This window comes from Eleutherodactylus coqui, chromosome 7, assembly GCF_035609145.1.
Source record: "Eleutherodactylus coqui strain aEleCoq1 chromosome 7, aEleCoq1.hap1, whole genome shotgun sequence".
NCBI classification, from domain to species: domain Eukaryota; kingdom Metazoa; phylum Chordata; class Amphibia; order Anura; family Eleutherodactylidae; genus Eleutherodactylus; species Eleutherodactylus coqui.
The window spans coordinates 61,390,234-61,406,851 of record NC_089843.1 but is presented as its reverse complement, the minus strand read 5'-3'; positions in this window follow the sequence as shown (position 1 = coordinate 61,406,851).

Genomic DNA, 16,618 nt, shown 5'->3' with positions numbered 1-16,618 from the left:
TTGGTCATCAATTAAGGTGGGATGGTAGCCCTGATTTAAAAATGTCCTTTTAAGATAGTATAAATGTTCCTCTCTGTCTTTTGGGTTGGAGCAGATCCGGTTGTTTCTGATGGCCTGGCTGTAGACGATGGACTTTTTGATGTGTTAACGATGGAACCTGTCCCATCTGAGGTATGTAGGCCAATCAATCGGTTTTCGGTATAGGGATGTCTTTATTGAGTTGTTTGAAATTTTTATGGTGGTATCTGAAAAGTTGATTTCGATATATGAGCAGCCTAATATCAGGTTTATGGTGGGGTGGAATGCATTGGATCTCTCATGGAATTTTTTAAATTCTTGTGCGTTGTTGGTCCAGATGATTATGATGTCATCAATGCAGTGGAAGAAGGCCAATGGTTTGTGGGAGCGATTCAATGCATTTCACTCCACCATAAACCAGACATTAAGCTACTCGTATATCAAAATCAACTTTTTGGATACCACCATAAAAATTTCAAACAACTCAACAGGGAAGGTCTGTGGATAAAGATTCTGGAGGGCTCAGGTAAGTAATTTCATGGATGGATCTAGTTCATGAGGGGAGGTGAAACTTTAACTTTTTTTAACTTTGAAATGATCACTATTATCCATTGGATAACGGATCATGTGACCAGGGACTGCATACCGCAGCCTCCCTTAAAATGTCCAAGTTCTTGGTTACCTTCGGTAGCCAGGAGCAGGGAAATTTTTAATTTTCCGGATGCTCTACAGCTTCTTTGCTTGCATCCCCCATTTTGCCGACAGGCATATGTACAGAAGCTGGGGAAAGGCCCGCAGAAAAACTTCGTATCGGGGGGGAAATCTGAGGGCCTTAGGTAAGTAATTTCATCTTCCCTCACAAATACGATCGATGAGGGGAGATGAAACTTTAACTTCCTAAACTTTCTTTTAAACTTTACATGATCGCTGTTTTCTGGATACCGCAGGCCCCCGGTGACATGTCTCTGCTCTCGGCTATGTTTGACAGCCGGGAGCAGAGAATTTTTAAATCCCCGGGCCCTTCAGCCTTCTGTAAATGCGCCCGACAATTTTCCATCTGGCATAGATGCGCCGAAGATGGCATCAGGTCCTTGTTGGACCAGATTGCCGCGGGACATCAACGACGCTGGAGGTGAGTAGTTTCAGCTCTCCTCATGGATCTGATCCATGAGGTGAGATGAAACTTTAACTTTATTTAACTTTTTAAAAACTTTTATGCTATTGGATAACGGCAATCACGATACAGGAGGTCGCACACCCAGTTGCCTCTGGCAGCCAATAGTAGAGAGCTGTCACAAAGTCTGCAAAGTTGACATGTTTTTATGGCACTGGGGATTAAAGTCAAGACACCCAGGACGTGAAAATACATATGGGTGGTCACTAAGGGGTTAATAGTAATCATTATATTTGTGTCTATGAGGTGCATTCAGGTTCTAAGATCTCCTACTATTTTTCTAAAAAGCTACTTATCCTAGAAAGTTGAAAATATTGTCATTTTTCAACCTAATTTTTCTTTCATGCTTCACATTTTTCCCAACATCATGATTGCATGTTTGCTGTGAATGCTTCCTTAGGGGTCTGTTTGGTCAACTGGAAAATCGCTGACGCAAGAGCATCACAACTGGAAAACGTGTGACCACAGTGTATGTCCTTTATCCACATCTCATCTATTGTGACAATTGACAGATTGAATGCACCATTCTTGTGGTTATCACATGTCAAGATCACCTGACACATTGTAGCCTTGTGATTGTTGGTCAACATTCACAGCGCCTGCCTAGAGGAGGCATTCCACATCTTCAGGTCTTCACATAGAATCATGTGCACAGATCCTACAGAAATACTGACTTTTGCAAAAAATCTCTTCCACAGTCAATAGGCGGTCCTCCATAACCATTTGCTCCACTCATGCAATCATGTTGTGAGAACAGCTGGTGCATGGCCAAGGCTTCTTTGGTTGGCTTTAACATGGCATTCTGCCTTCTTTGAACAGACCTTCTTTGATCGGACATTTTTCGAGTCCATGATACCTTCAATACATGTCTCATTCCATGGAAAAGGATGTCGATGAGTGTTATTCCATGCAAGTGAGGACAATGGATGATTCATATGATGTTCTTAGAATGTCAATTTCACTATTTTAAGTATTAAAAACTGCTTTACCCATTTCTAACGTTTATTATCAATAGTTCTAAGCATAAAACTATAATTATACATGCAATTATTGCTACCAGGTCTAAAATAGCTAAATATTGGAAAGATCCTGGTCCTCTCTCTCTTGCAGAGATTCTAAGCAGTATTACTGATAGTTGCTTATCAGAAAAAATGATTGCCTCTAGCCTTGGGCTACCTACACAGGGGCGAGCGTGATATTGGATGGAGAAACTGGGCCCAATATTGCACTCTCCAACATGCGTTTTCACACTGGCAAAAGCACCTCCCATCACTTCTGTGGAGTAGAGATCCTCTGATGCGGCTTTCAGGCACGTTAGAAGACTGTCAAGTGTTTCCCATTGTTTTCAATGGGAACATTCGTATTGCACTTATGTGCAAATTGTACGGCGTGTGATGTGTTTTACAGTCCCACTGGAGAGAATGGCTGATGCGTTCTAAAGAGCACGAAGAGATAGATATGCCAATTTTTTACCCACAACGCATTGCTTGCATATATATGACGATTCAAAAGAATAGGGGTTCAAATTCTCGTGAGTTTTGTGAATCTTACAACACACCAAACCAGCATGAGATTCTCAGCTGTGTAAATTCAGCTTTAGGGCTTAGTCAGACGGGCGTTTTTTGCCGCGATTTGCGGATGGCATGACGGATGCGCATCCGCAAATCGCGTGACCGGTGCGCGCAAGTCGCCCGCAAATCGCCCGAAAATCTGCTCCTAGCCGCGTTTCATTAGAAACGGGCCGGAGCTGTCCAGCGCATTGCATTCAATGGAGACGGCAATACAGCCGTCTCCATTGAAAGCAATGCGCTGCGGGCGAGCCCGGGATGAATTGTCGGTAAGGGCTTAAATATCCTAAAATGTGTTAAAATAAAAAAAAATTGCATTCTCACCTTCTGCCTGCAGCTCCGGGCAGCCGTCCTGCAGTGGGTGTGAAGGGGGTGTGAGTCAGACCTGCCCCCTGATTGGCTCAGCGCTGAGCCAATCAGAGGCATGCCTCACTCACACCCATTCATGAATTCATGAATGGATGTGAGTCAGACCTGCCCCTGATTGGCTCAGCGCTGAGAGGCAGCAGTCACTCACCCATTCATGAATTCATGAATGGGTGTGTGAGTGAAACCGGCCTCTGATTGGTCAGGCTGTGACCAATCAGAGCAGATCATTCAGCAGGCGGGGATTTTAAAGCCCCGCCAGCTGAATAGTGCCGAGAAGCAGTTCAGGAGAACTGACAGCGGCCGCGGCTGGACTCCGGCTGCAGCGGAAAGGTGAGTATACAATTTTTTTTTATTTTAAAACATTTTAGCATGAATTGCAGGGAAGGGTTTATATATTTAACCCCTTCCCGACAATTAACCCCGCGCACGCCGGCAGCCCATTGCTTTCAATGGAGCGGCTGTATTGCCGCTCCATTGAATTCAATGGGCAAACATCGTTCTTCTCTGCCACAGCTGTTACAGCTGTGGCAGAGAAGAATGATTTGTCTTCTATATGTTCTCAATGGGGTCGGCGCTGCTGCCGCCGGCCCCATTGAGCGCATACAGAGAAGAGAACAGGAATCGCAGATCGCAGATAGGTGCGATCTGCGATTTCTGTTCTCTAATTTATCGGACGAGCGCATAAAAAGCGCTCATGTGTCCGATACCATTGCAAAGCAATGGTTTTATAAAATCGCCGGACGCATGCGCATGCGCAAATCGCGGCAAAAAACGCCCGTCTGACTAAGCCCTTAGTAAGCGAAGTTCTACAAAATGTGGAATGCATAAGTAATTTCTCCTCAAATTAAAATTCTCCCCTTTTAAACATTAGGGATTATTTTCTAAATTTACCTTCTCAACATTTTTTGTCACTCTTTTTTAGTTCTTATTGTATGTTTTTTTCTGTCATTTTTTTCACATTTTCTTTAATCTGTTTATGGCTTCTTTACATAGGTGTATTTCAGATTATTTTTGATAATCACGGCCGCATAACGGGACAAAACGAAACCATTGATTTCAATGGTTTCATTTACATTAGCAGTATTCTTGCCCGTTTATAGTGCGAGCAGATAAAAATAGGACCTGCCCTATCTTTCTCGCACGTAGCATGAACTACATGCGGGAAAGCTAGGGCAGGACTTACCTTACTGCTGCTTTTTTAAAACTCATGCCATGGTGCTGAGTTTGAATGACCTGCTAAAAAATTTTTTAAAAAACACGGTTGGTTAATGTGCAACTACGCTCCGTAGTTGTGCCTACGCTCGTGTGTTTTTGGCCTTAAAGAGAATTTATACGTACAAAATAAGTGTGATTCCTCTGTACCTTTTACACATTGTAACTTTGTCTGCAGCTGTATACATTCTGTTGTATCTGCTCTTGCAAATGTAATAAAAACTTAATGCTCAAAAAAAAGTATTGAAAATACTTCTAACTCCAACTGCTGTCAAGTGGGTTCTGTGCACTTAATGATGCTGCCATCTGTCTCAGTCATCCCGAAAGAATGCCGGCATCTTCTAAAATGTGTCCAATTTGCTCCTAGTCTAGAGAAAAAAATGAGGAGACATTAGAACCTGAATGCACTTCAGGAATCTGCTTGAAGACAATCACATGCATCCTGCATTTTTTGCAAATTTTTACTATAAAATTTACAATTTTTGACAGTCTTTTGTCTTTTTCATATCCTGTCAGTAAAATAACACAGCTTTGTGATTAGAATGTATAATAGATTTCAGAAGGTTTTATTTTCCTACAAACTATTTCACACTAGCTGATGGTTTACTATAATGCTGTGCAGTTAATGTCTCTCTGTGTAAGTCCATTAGAGATACTGCCATCTTCTGGCATACACTTTTTCTTTTTTCGCAGATCCTATTAATTCACTGTACAATATTTCCCATTTTGTAAAGTGATAGGATAATAATTTTTTGTTGTTGTTATTTTTTCCACAGTACTGCAAGATTTTCACTAGATGAATCAGCAGGTTTTTTTAGCATTTTCAATTCACTTTACATTTTTTTAGTTCTTTTGTACCTCTTTATATACATTGTATATACAGAAAAAATGCAAAAAGATCCTAATTAGGCACTAGCTCATTTAAAGAGAATAGAAGCTGTGAGGTCCATTTACACACAGATGATCGCTCGAAATTCGTTAGAAACTGATAGAGATGAGCGAGCACCAAAATGCTCGGGTGCTCGTTACTCGAGACGAACTTTTCGCGATGTTCGAGGGTTCGTTTCGAGTAACGAACCCCAGTGAAGTCAATGGGCGACCCGAGCATTTTTGTATATCGCCGATGCTCGCTAAGGTTTCCAATTGTGAAAATCGGGGCAATTCAAGAAAGTGATGGGAACGACACAGCAACGGATAGGGCAGGCGAGGGGCTACATGTTGGGCTGCATCTCAAGTTCCCAGGTCCCACTATTAAGCCACAATAGCGGCAAGAGTGGGCCCCCTCCCAACAATTTTTACTTCTGAAAAACCCTCATCAGCAAGGCATACCTTAGCTAAGCACCACACTACCTCCAACAAAGCACAATCACTGCCTGCATGACACTCCGCTGCCACTTCTCCTGGGTTACATGCTGCCCCCTCCCCCCCCCCCCCCGCACGACCCAGTGTCAACTGCACTCATGCCACACGCTGGCCTCATAGCCACGCCACCCTCATGTCTATTTATAAGTGCGTCTGCCATGAGGCGGAACCGCAGGCACACACTGCAGAGGGTTGGCACGGCCAGGCAGTGACCCTCTTTAAAAGGGGAGGGGCGTTAGCCCACAATGCTGTACAGAAGTAATGAGAAATCCAATCCTGTGCCACCATCAGGAGCTGCACACGTGGGCATAGCAATGGGGAACCCATGTGCCACACACTGTTCATTCTGTCAAGGTGTCTGCATGCCCCAGTCAGACTGGGTTTTTTTATAAATAGTCACACGCAGGTACAACTCCGCAATGGGAATTCCGTGTGCACCCACAGCATGGGTGGCTCCCTGGAACCCACCGGCGGTACATATAAATATCCCATTGCATTGCCCATCACAGCTGCGGTAATGTCAGGTTTAATGCAGGTGGGCTTCGGCCCACACTGCATGCCCCAGTCTGACCAGGGTTTTTAATACATAGACACTGGCAGGTACAACTCCCTAATGTGAAGTCTCTGTGGACCCACGGCATGGGTGGCTCCCTGGAACCCACCGGCGGTACATAAATATATCCCATTGCATTGCCCATCACAGCTGAGGTAACGTCCGATTAAATCCAGGTGGTCTTCGGCCCACACTGCATACCCCAGTCTGACCGGGGTTTTTAATACATAGACACTGGCAGGTACAACTCCCTAATGTGAAGTCCCTGTGGACCCATGGCATGGGTGGCTCCCTGGAACCCACCGGCGGTTCATAGATATATCCCATTGCATTGCCCATCACAGCTGAGGTAACGTCACATACAATACAGGTGTGCTTCGGCCCACAGTGCATGCCCCAGTCAGAGTGGTAATATGTACCTTAACAGTAACCGCGTTGGTGGGAATGTGGTGGCGACTGCGGACCTAGTAGCGCGGTTTTATTTAGTTGGTTTTCGGAATGCGACCAGGTTTAAGTGGGCCGTGGCGGGGGGATGGTGGCGGGGCTTTTTTGTTGTGTTGGTAAAGGTGAAATTCTTGGACTGCCACCAGACGGACCTATGCAAAGTATTTGCCAAGAATGTTTTCATTGTTGGAGGAGGAGGGGGATGTTTTTGAGGCACTACGTGTCCGTGGTTATATGCACCTTAACAGTAACCGCGTTGGTTGGAAATGGACTCGCCACCATCATGTCTTTGGGAAGCCTCCGTTTCCACACCCTAGTGACATAGCATTAGCAGCGGTATACGTAGAGTCCAGAATTAGTAACATTTCAGCTATAGCATTAGGGACAGGCCCCAGAAACATATCACTAGCAGCAGTATAGGGGGAGCACAGTATTAGTTCCATTTCAGTAGTAGTAGCAGTCTAGACAGGCCCCAGTAACATATCACTAGCAGCAGTATAGGGGGAGCACAGTATTAGTTCCATTTCAGTAGTAGTAGCAGTCAAGACAGGCCCCAGTAACAATTCCGAAGCAGCAGTATAGGGGGAGCACAGTATTAGTTCCATTTCAGTAGTAGTAGCAGTCAAGACAGGCCACAGTAACATTCCCGTTGCAGCAGTTTAGGGAGATAACAGTCTCTTGCACATTTCAGTAGTTGCAGTATAGACAAGGCCCCAGTTACATTTATGTAGCAAAAGTGTAGGCCAACCCCACACACCTTGCTGTACCATGAGTGCAGGCGAAGCCCATAAAAATTACTAGGATTACACTGTAGGCGAGGGCCCAAAAAAATTGGTGTACCAACAGTACTAATGTACCTCAGAAAAATTGCCCATGCCCAACCAAGAGGGCAGGTGAAACCCATTAATTGCTTTGGTTAATGTGGCTTAATTTGTACTTAGGCCTGGAGGCAGCCCAGTTAAAATAAAAATTGGTTCAGGTGCAAGTTTCAACGCTTTAATGAGAATTGAAACGTATAAACATTGTTTACTAAAGTCATATGACTGAGCCTTGTGGGCCTAAGAAAAATTGCCTGTTCGGCGTGATTACGTGAGGTTTCAGGAGGAGGAGCAGGAGGAGGAGGATGAATATAATACACAGATGAATGAAGCTAAAAGGTCCCCGTTTTTGATGGTGATAGAGAACTATGCTTCCATCCGCGGGTGCAGCCTACGTATTGTTTAGGTACCGCTGCTGTCCGCTGGTGGAGAAGAGAAGTCTGGGGAAATCCAGGCTTTGTTCATCTTTATGAGTGTAAGCCTGTCGGCACTGTAGGTTGACAGGCGGGTACGCTTATCCGTGATGATTCCCCCAGCCGCACTAAACACCCTCTCTGACAAGACGCTAGCCGCAGGACAAGCAAGCACCTCCAGGGCATACAGCGCGAGTTCAGGCCACGTGTCCAGCTTCGACACCCAGTAGTTGTAGGGGGCAGAGGCGTCATGGAGGACGGTCGTGCGATCGGCTACGTACTCCCTCACCATCCTTTTACAGTGCTCCCGCCGACTCAGCCTTGACTGGGGAGCGGTGACACAGTCTTGCTGGGGAGCCATAAAGCTGGCAAAGGCCTTGGAGAGTGTTCCCCTGCCTGCACTGTACATTCTGCCTGATCTCCGCGCCTCCCCTGCTACCTGGCCCTCGGAACTGTGCCTTCTGCCACTAGCGCTGTCGGATGGGAATTTTACCATCAGTTTGTCTGCCAGGGTCCTGTGGTATAGCATCACTCTCGAACCCCTTTCCTCTTCGAGTATGAGAGTGGAAAGGTTCTCCTTATACCGTGGGTCGAGAAGTGTGTACACCCAGTAATCTTTAGTGGCCAGAATGCGTGTAACGCGAGGGTCACGAGAAAGGCATCCTAACATGAAGTCCGCCATGTATGCCAGGGTACCTGTAGGCAACACATGGCTGTCCTCACTAGGAAGATCACTTTCAGGATCCTCCTCCTCCTCCTCCTCCTCCTCCTCCTCAGGCCATACACGCTGAAAGGATGACAGGCAAGCAGCATGGGTACCCTCAGCAGTGGGCCAAGCTGTCTCTTCCCCCTTCTCCTCATGCTCCTCCCCCTCCTCCTCCTCAACGCGCTGAGATATAGACATGAGGGTGCTCTGACTATCCAGCGACATACTGTCTTCCCCCGCCTCCGTTTCCGAGCGCAAAGCATCTGCCTTTATGCTTTGCAGGGAACTTCTCAAGAGGCATAGCAGAGGAATGGTGACGCTAATGATTGCAGCATCGCCGCTCACCATCTGGGTAGACTCCTCAAAGTTTCCAAGGACCTGGCAGATGTCTGCCAACCAGGCCCACTCTTCTGTAAAGAATTGAGGAGGCTGACTCCCACTATGCCGCCCATGTCGCAGTTGTTATTCCACTATAGCTCTACGCTGCTTATAGAGCCTGGCCAACATGTGGAGCGTAGAGTTCCACCGAGTGGGCACGTTGCACAGCAGTCGGTGCACTGGCAGATTAAACCGATGTTGCAGGGTCCGCAGGGTGGCAGCGTCCGTCTTGGACTTGCGGAAATGTGCGCTGAGCCGGCGCACCTTTCCGAGCAGGTCTGACAAGTGTGGGTAGCTTTTCAGAAAGCGCTGAACCACCAAATTAAAGACATGGGCCAGGCATGGCACGTGCGTGAGGCTGCCGAGCTGCAGAGCCGCCACCAGGTTACGGCCATGGTCACACACGACCATGCCCGGTTGTAGGCTCAGCGGCGAAAGCCAGCAGTCTGCTCTGTCAGAACCTGCAGCAGTTCGTGGGCCGTGTGCCTCTTCTCTCCTAAGCTGAGTAGTTTCAGCACAGCCTGCTGGCGTTTGCCCACCGCTGTGCTGCCACCCCGCGCGACACCGACTGGTGGCGACGTGCTGCTGCTGACACATCTTGATTGCGAGACAGAGGTTGCGTAGGAGGAGGAGGAGGAGGAGGAGGAGGAGGGTGGTTTAGTGGAGGAAGCATACACCGCCGCAGATACCACCACCGAGCTGGGGCCCGCAATTCTGGGGGTGGGTAGGACGTGAGCGTTCCCAAGCTCTGACTCGGTCCCAGCCTCCACTAAATTCACCCAATGTGCCGTCAGGGAGATATAGTGGCCCTGCCCGCCTGTGCTTGTCCACGTGTCCGTTGTTAAGTGGACCTTGGCAGTAACCACGTTGGTGAGGGCGCATACAATGTTGCGGGAGACGTGGTCGTGCAGGGCTGGGACGGCACATCGGGAAAAGTAGTGGCGACTGGGAACCGAGTAGCGCGGGGCCGCCGCCGCCATCATGGTTTTGAAAGCCTCCGTTTCCACAAGCCTATACGGCAGCATCTCCAGGCTGATCAATTTCGCTATGTGCACGTTTAACCCTTGAGCGTGCGGGTGCATGGCGGCGTACTTGCGCTCAAACAGTTGCGCTAGCGACGGCTGGACGCTGCGCTGAGAGACATTGGTGGATGGGGCCGAGGACAGCGGAGGTGAGGGTGTGGGTGCAGGCCGGGAGACGGTAGTGCCTGTGTCCTGAGAGGGGGTTTGGATCTCAGTGGCAGGTTGGGGCACAGGGGGAGAGGCAGTGGTGCAAACCGGAGGCGGTGAACGGCCTTCGTCCCACCTTGTGGGGTGCTTGGCCATCATATGCCTGCGCATGCTGGTGGTGATGAGGCTGGTGGTGGTGGCTCCCTGGCTGATCTTGGCGCGACAAACCTTGCACACCACAGTTCGTCGGTTGTCTGCACTCTCAGTGAAAAACTGCCACACCTTTGAGCACCTCGGCCTCTGCAGGGTGGCATGGCGCGAGGGGGCGCTTTGGGAAACAGTTGGTGGATTATTCGGTCTGGCCCTGCCTCTACCCCTGGCCACCGCACTGCCTCTTCCAACCTGCCCTGCTGCTGCACTTGCCTCCCCCTCTGAAGACCTGTCCTCAGTAGGCTTAGTAAACCAGGTGGGGTCAGTCACCTCATCGTCCAGCTGCTCTTCCTCCGAATCTTCTGTGCGCTCCTCCCTCGGACTTACTGCAATTACTACTACCTGAGTGATTGAAAACTGTGTCTCATCGTCATCGTTCTCCTCACCCACTGAAAGCTCTTGAGACAGATGCCGGAAGTCCCCAGCCTCATCCCCCGGACCCCGGGAACTTTCCAAAGGTTGGGCATCGGTCACGACAAATTCCTGCGGTGGGAGAGGAACCATTGCTGCCCATTCTGGGCAGGGGCCCGAGAACAGTTCCTGGGAGTCTGCATGCTCCTCAGAATGTGTCATTGTAATGGAGTGAGGAGGCTGGGAGGAAGGAGGAGCAGCAGCCAGAGGATTCAGAGTTGCAGCAGTGGAAGTCGTAGAAGTCTGTGTGTTCGATAGATTGCTGGATGCACCTTCTGCCATCCACGACAGGACCTGCTCACACTGCTCATTTTCTAATAAAGGTCTACCTCGTGGACCCATTAATTGTGAGATGAATCTGGGGACCCCTGAAATTTGCCTCTCTCCTAATCCCGCAGCAGTTGGCTGCGATACACCTGGATCAGGAGCTCGGCCTGTGCCCACACCCTGACTTGGGCCTCCGCGTCCTCGCCCGCGTCCACGTCCTCTAGGCCTACCCCTACCACTCAGCATGGTGTATTACGCGTAGAGCAGAAACAGAACGCTGTAATTAAATGTGCCGCTTATTGGCCTGTGGTTGGAGGCTGACTTCACTTACGGAACACACAGCAGAGCCAGCAAACAATTTTGCGCACGCCTGCACTGTGACGTAGGTGCGTATGACTCAGCTAGTGGAATTCACAGCGCAGAAGCAGTCAAGTGGCCAAAGGCCACTAGTAGGCCCTAAGTATTTTGCTTCTATTTTTTTAAATGCTGAGCTGGTACAGCAGACAGATACTGTAGGCAGCGTATATTATGTATACTGTTTCCCTCTGGCGGGATGATGGCGGTGATGTAACGGAGACAGCAGAGCCAGCAAACAATTTTGCGCACGCCTGCACTGTGACGTGGGTGCGTATGACTAAGCTAGTGGAATTCACAGCGCAGAAGCAGTCAAGTGGCCAAAGGCCACTAGTATGCCCTAAGTATTTTGCTTCTATTTTTTTAAATGCAGAGCTGGTAGAGCAGACAGATACTGTAGGCAGCGTATATTATGTATACTGTTTCCCTCTGGCGGGATGACGGCGGTGATGTAACGGAGACAGCAGAGCCAGCAAACAATTTTGCGCACGCCTGCACTGTGACGTAGGTGCGTATGACTCAGCTAGTGGAATTCACAGCGCAGAAGCAGTCAAGCCTGCTGTAACACTTAGCTGCGTATTAATTAGGACTACTACCTCCAGCAGACACGCAGTACACTGAAGACGGTCACAGGCAGCACAAATATAATATTTTTCCCCAATTTTTTTGAAAAAGCCCACTGCCTATATATCATATGCAGGAGTCCGGCTATCGTGAAAAAACCTTGCTTTTATTTCATTAACTTTGTGCTCATAACAGACAGAGTACGCGTTTCGGTTCACAGAACCTTGCTCACCTCCAGGAGGTGAGAGGTGAGGGAGGTGAGCAAGGTTCTGTGAACCGAAACGCGTACTCTGTCTGTTATGAGCACAAAGTTAATGAAATAAAAGCAAGGTTTTTTCACGATAGCCGGACTCCTGCATATGAAATATGTGTATCTAACTAAAGCCAAAGTAGCCGGATGGCAATGTGAAGGCGTGTGAGTATACCTGCTTACGGGACTAAAGCTGCAGCACAAGGAGGCAAGGTGGGACAGTTTATCCACTGCCTATATAGCCTGTATATCTCTTTCCCTGTACCACTGTCCCTGCTTCACCAGTACTGGCCCTATACTCTGTACAATGACTGCAGACTGAGGACGCAATGCTCTGCACGCCCGATATACAAAAAAAAAACAAAGTGCAATACTGCTCACAGCAGCCTCCACAGTACTGCACACGGTTAGATGTGGCCCTAAGGAGGACCGTTGGGGTTCTTGAAGCTTAATATAACTCCTAACGCTCTCCCTATAGCAGCAGCAGCATCAGCAGCACTGTCCCTGATCTCTGTCAGAATGCATCTGTGGCGAGCTGCGGGCGGGGCAGATTTTAATACTCGGGTGTCACCTGATCTCCCTAGCCACTCACTGCAGGGGGATGGTATAGGGCCGGAACATCACAGGAGGAAGTTGTAATGCCTTCCATGTCTTTCTATTGGCCAGAAAAGCGCGCTAACGTCTCAGAGAGGAAACTGAAAGTAACCGGAACACCGCGTGGTGCTTGTCTCGAGTAACGAGCATCTCGAACACCCTAATACTCGAACAAGCATCAAGCTTGGACGAGTACGCTCGCTCATCTCTAGAAACTGACAGTTTTGAGCGATCATTTTGCACTAGGTACTAATGGGCTAATTAGTCCATCAGTATCTAACTAGCTTAATTTGCATGTATTTAGAGAACAGCGGGTGGTCTGTTCTCTAAATACATCACTATTGTTCTCCAGCAGGACAGCAGCTGAAGGAATCTTATCAGCGCTGCCCGCGGCAAACTTAGCATGCGGTCCCTCTTATCAGGGATGACGGAATTTAAGCTGAGCTGAACTCAGCGATGGACGAAAAGTGCACGGTAAGTGCATGAATGGCACACATTTACATGCAATGATGATCACTCAAAAGATGGCTTTTGAGTGAATTTTGAGCGATCATTGTTGTGTGTAAATGTACCTTAATATAAGTTAGCCATATAAGATATAGAGGTATAATGTACAATATTAAACATCCAAATATAATAAAGGTTAGTTTGTAACTTAGTGCAACTCCTCATTATATTAGAATTTCTTGTTTTTAGTTATGCAGTAAATTTACTACATTAAAGAATTACCAGGATATAGAATAGAGATAGTTCTATTACAAATGTGTTTTTTAACTCCTCTGTGACATGTGACATACTGTATATCCCACGTGTCCAAAGATACCATGAACTGGGTTAGAGAGCAAAGCCTGCTCCATACGAGGAAAGTGCCAACTGTGTTTTACAACTGACACCCTTCTAAAAAGGCTGAGATTGGTGAGAACTTTGATCCTGGATATTTTGCCACTTAAATGAGGACTTTAAAAATCCCCGCCTCCTGAAAGGGCTGTGCTGATTGGCTGAGCACTCAGCCAATAACAGCTAGTGTTTAGCTATTGGCTGAGCGCTCAGCCAATTACAGCTAGTGCTTAGCTACTCATTCATGAATCTCCATAAAGGTTTTGCATATCCAAGTGATTCTGACATTCATGAATAGCTAAGCACTAGCTGTAATTTTTAAATCCCCGCATGCTGAAAGTGCTGGATGGCAGTGTCGGGGAGCCAGCCGGAGGGCGCGTCTGAGCGGCGAAGAGGTAATTTTTTTTTAACCTTTTTTACCACTTAATGATGATTTTCGGGGAAGGGCTTATATTTCAAGCCCTTCTCCGAAAATCATACTGCAGGGTTTGCCACAAACCACTGCTTTCAATGGGACCGGCAGCAGCGCCGATCCCATTGAAAGCAATGGGATAGCATGCTGCACTTCTGCCACAGCTGTCACAGCTGTGGCAGAGGATTCCTTCATCCCCGCGGTCACTGCGGGGATGAAGGAAACTCCTGCCACAGCTATCACAGCTGTCACAGCTGTGGCAGAAGTCCGCGGTATTCTCCCTATCTTTTCAATGGGGCTAGCGCTGCTGCTGCTGCCCTCATTGAGCAGACTTGCGATATCTCGGTCTCATCCTGGCGTCTTTCTTGCGCTGCGAGGTGAGTGTTTTTACTTGCTCTCGCAGCGCAAGATAGAGAAAATCGCCAGTGGGTGTCCACCTTGACATAGACTAACTCCGTAAAGGTTTTGCATATCCGAGTGATTCTGACAATGTTTTTTCGCCACATGTTGTACTTCATTTAGGTGGTAAAAATAGACCAATAGAATTTGTGTATATTTATTAAAAGTGCCTAAATTGGAAAAAAATTGTGGAACACTTTTTTTCACATTTTCAAAAGTAATATCTCAAATTTGTGCAAACATACTGTACAAATTTTTGATAAGATATCTTTATTCTGAGTGCACATATGAAAAACTTTTTTTTAAAACATTTAGGAGACATACAAATTTAACATTACTTATCAACATTTTGAGGAACACTTTGCAATCTTGGCTTGGTGTAGGAAAGCAAAGGCTCATAGGTGTCAGAATGATATACACCTCCACAAACGACCCCATTTTAAAGACTACACCACTTAATATATTAACTGAGGGGGGGGGGGGTCAGGAGTATTTTGATACCACAGTTTTTTTTTCAGGAGTTAATGCAATTTAGAAGAGGAAAAATAAATTTCATATTTTTGGAAATATGTCATTTTAAAGACGTATTTTTTTCTATAGAGCACATGAAAATGAGGATTTACACCCCAAAATGGTTACACCTGTTTGTCCTGTGTTCAGAAACATACCCATTGAGGCCCTAATCTTATGCCCGTATGCACAACGGGGCCCAAACTGAAAGGAGCAGCCAGTGGCTTTCAGAACAGACATTTTACTTGAATGCGTTTCAGGCCCCATTGCCCACTTGTAGAGCCTTTAAGCGCCCAAAATGATAGAGAAAAACCACAAATGACCCCATTTTGAAAACTAGACCGCTTAACGAATTCATCTAGGGGTGTACTGCGTATTTTGACACCACAGTTTTCGAATGAATCTAAGCAAAGCAGAAGAAAAAATTACGATTTTAATTTTTTTGGCAATCGTGTCATTTTAAAAACAGTTTTTTGGATAGAGCACACGTATGAATGAAGACTTGTACCCCCAATTGGATACCCCTGTTTGTGCCGTATTTAGAGACATACCCATTGTGGCCCTCATCTTATGTCTGTATGCACAACGGGGCCCAAACCAAAAGGAGCATTGAAGTTCAACTGTATTTAACTTTTAAGGGATTGCCATTATCCATTGGATATTGCCAATCACGTGAGCAGGGAGCACTGAACGAGGTCCTCGTCACTGCTCCAAGCTCTCGGCTACCTTTAATAGCCAGGAGCAAGGAGATTTTAAATTTTCCGGGCCCTCCCCAGCTTCTGCACATGCGCCGAAGTTGCGGAAAGGTTTGCGGATAAACATTCCATCAGGGAACATCGCCAGGGACCTTATGTGAGTAATTTCCCCTCACCTTATGAATCAGATCTGTGATGGGAGGTGAAATTCAAACTCTTTTTTTCTTTTACGTGATCGCCGTTATCCATTGGATAGTGGCGATCACATGACCAGGGACCGCCCTCTGTGAAATCTCCAGGCTTTCAGCTATGCTTTGTAGCCAGGAAAAAGGAGATTTTAAATTACTCGGGCAATCTGCAACTTTTGCGCATGTGTCCACCATTTTGGCGACGGGCACATGTGCAGAAGCGGGGGTAAGGTCGGCGGATAAATCCAAGGGCCTTAGGTATGTAATTTCATCCTCCCTCATGGATATGATTATGTGACCGGGAACTGCATACAGCAGTCCCTGGTGATATTTCCCTGCTCCCTGCTACACATGCTGGCCGGGAGCAGAGGGATTTTAAATCTCCCGGGGCGCGAGCCCTCCTGGCATGCGCCTGGCGTTTTTGTCGGGTGCACATACGCAGAAGATGACATAAGGTCCTGGAAGGACCATATTGCAGTGGCACATCACGTAGGATGGTGGTGAGTATTTTCACCTCCCCTCATGGATCTGGTCCATGAGCAGAGGTGAAATTTTAACTTTATTTTACTGTTTTTAAATTTTCCGTGATCGCCGTTATCCATTGGATAGCAGTGATCATGGGCCTGGGAACCGTTCACCGCGGTCCCCGGTGACATCTCCTGCTTCTTGGTATCTTCAGTAGCTGGGAATCAGGAGATTTCAAATGTCCCGCGATGATCCGGTCTTCTGCGCATGCGTCACCA